Below are 2,800 nucleotides of genomic sequence, written 5' to 3' on the forward strand. Positions count from 1 at the left end.
TTACCCACCTGTCCTCACGGCTCAAGATCGGTTACAATATTGCTAAAACACACAATCAAAACATATCATTTTAAAACACTCCATAAAATACACAGAATAAAACACATTTCCATACAATACATATTAAAACAAGCAAAAAAAATAGACATAGAATCGAAGTGTAACATTCATAATTAAAACTGTCTGGGTAGCCTGCTGAAAGAAATAGGTCTTCATTTGGTCTTAAATTCCGACAGTTGATTTAGCTGTCAGAGCTCTACTAGCATTCCACAGTTGTGGGGTGGCTGATGAAAAAGTTCTCTGGGTTGCCCGTCAGGTTCTGGCAGGCTGGAGCAGATGCCCTCCAGAGGACCTCGGTGTTTGGGGCGGCTTCCAAATCTAAAAATGTATGTGTGTGTGTATCATACAACAGCTGCATTACATAGAACTGGAATTCCTTAATATCACAAGGTGATCATGTGACTACTGTCTTTTCATTTTGCCTGCTTGGAGTTACCTGCCAACTTGTGACCAGAATTCCATGCTCTTCAACATTTCACAGATAAAATCCATGAATATGGCCAAGTGACATTGTAGTGTTGTCAAGATAGTAAAACTGCAAATGTGTTCTAATTCAGAGAAGGTGAGTAAAGTACAATGGTGACTATGAAAGAGCTATTCTGTGGGAGGTGTAGCCAAAATAGAACTGCTTCGCCACTTCCAGGCCCATGGTCTCCTCCCCAGCCATCTGGGCCGCCAGAGAGACCTCCTTGCTGATGTCTGCAGAGAGCTCGATGACCTCCAAAAAGGCCCTGGTTAATTCTTGAGCCATTTACTGGGCTGCTTTCTGCAATTCCTGGGCTGGACTTCAAACTTCAGCATTGGTTCTACTGGGCTCCTTGAGAGCTTCTGCCCAAAGCTCCTTGTTTTCCAAACGGGCAGTTTCCAGATCCGCTAGAAAGTGGTCCTTGTCCTCCAGCATAAAGGCCTCCTTCAGGGACAGTGTGAGGCATGTGACGTCCAGAGTGGTGGCAGAAGCCTTGTATACTTGCTGGAAGCAGCTGCTCTGCTCCTCAATGGGCCCCAGGGCTTCCAGTTGTCAGTTGTTGCTCAGCTGCCATTCCCTCTCCCTCTTAGCTAAGAAGCCTCTCTTGCAAAGGCCTTCTCTATGGAGCTGGTATCTCTCCTCCAAGAAGATGGCCCGCTTCTTCTCACCTTCCTGCTCCAAAAGGATTCTTCTCCATCAGAACAGCCACGAAGGTCAAGAGCAGTGACTGAGAATCCTGGATCTGAGTCAAGAGTTCGACTGAGGCTTGCTTCATGTTGGTGGAGGTTTACTTCTTCTTGGCCTTTGAGGTTTTAATGGCTGACACTTCCAGACCAGAAGGGACACTTTCATGGCCTTCCAGCAACGTAGACTGCAATGCTGCTGGAATTTTTCCTTCTGGAACCTGACTAGTCAGCTTTTTGGAAAGAGGGTGACTTCTCCTGGCCTTTGGAAGCCTGCAGGATGCTCTGTGAGGTGGACTTTCCCTCATAGTGCCTGTATCTTGGAGACATCATTCTTCCACGTTGCTCCTTCAGCCTGGTGTGCAGCAACTTCTCAGGGACACCACCATTCCCACCATCTGGAGCTTTTCCACAAACATGCCAAATGATAAAATTATTAATGAGGAAGTACATACAAACTAGTTGTCAGAAGCCTTGTCCTTAAATACTAGCAGAGCATTAATCAACAGTCTGAGGTCAAGCCATTAATCTAACAGAGGTAAAAACATTAGCAGGATAAGACAATAGAGAAGCTGAAATTCCATTTCAGGGTTGTAAGCCAATTATCAGAGTGTCCAGCGTACAAGGTTGAATCAGAATCCCTACACCAAGGTCCAAGGTAAGTTCAGGAACATGAGATAGCAGGAGTCCAAGACCATAGCTTCTAGAACTGACATTGCAGCCAGCCACAAGGTGCCAACCCCGAGTTCCTTAAATCCTAAATTCAGTGAATCATCAGTAAATTATCAGTGAGATCCCTGACAAATTAAGACAGTGAACTCTTCCTCAGTCTGCTCAGAAAAACTCACTTGCACTTATTTTGTAAGGCTGAGAAGTAGTAGCTACATCCATGGGTGTTGCTTCAAAGCTTGGATGGGAGAGCTGTTGAACACTGCTAGGCTATAGCTTGACCACTTAGCCTTCCACCGGCATCTCCTCAGCCTCACTTTCCAAGCTATCTACAACACGTCCCTTTGCCTGTGCCTCTTGCGAGGGGTAAGATTCATTCTGAGTTAAATCAGTACAAACTACTTTTGCACTTTGAACTAAGTTTGCAATAACTGATGTAAGCTGAGGACAAAGAAAGAAAGTGGAAGGAAGAGAAAAAATGGAGACATTTTAAAAAATAGCTGAAAAGAATGGAGGGCAGGCGATCCCTGACAAATTAGGACAGTTAGAAAGCATGGGGTTTTTTCTGTATATTTTGATTTAATTTGTAGTCTTCCTCTGTTGTTGTTTTTTTTATAAGAATGCTCCCTGTATATTTTCAAGAGCTGGTGAAAATGCTGGAACAAATAGATGTGTTGAAACATGGATGCTAGAAATCTGTTTGTCACCAAGGAATTGTTTCCATGGTAACTAGAGAGGTGCGATCTCATTGCTTTTTATTCTTTCTAAAGGATTAGGTGATGGATCATAAAACTGGTATGTATGAAAAGACCTTCCCTTTGTAGCAAATCCTCCAGGATCCAAGTTTAAGAATACACATTCATACCTAGTGGTTGCACACATGTGTGTATGTATGCAACTTCTGCCATGCCTTCTTCTGACA

At 43.8% G+C, this 2,800-nt stretch overlaps 1 pseudogene; it reads right to left on the reverse strand.

Moving 5' to 3' along the window:
* Positions 1 to 643: 643 nt before the first annotated feature.
* On the reverse strand, positions 644 to 1,517 carry LOC137097131 (HAUS augmin-like complex subunit 8; annotated as a pseudogene).
* Between the last annotated feature and the right edge of the window lie 1,283 nt (positions 1,518 to 2,800).

The sequence above is a fragment of the Anolis sagrei genome, chromosome 5 (genome assembly GCF_037176765.1).
Source record: "Anolis sagrei isolate rAnoSag1 chromosome 5, rAnoSag1.mat, whole genome shotgun sequence".
Lineage (NCBI taxonomy): Eukaryota > Metazoa > Chordata > Lepidosauria > Squamata > Dactyloidae > Anolis > Anolis sagrei.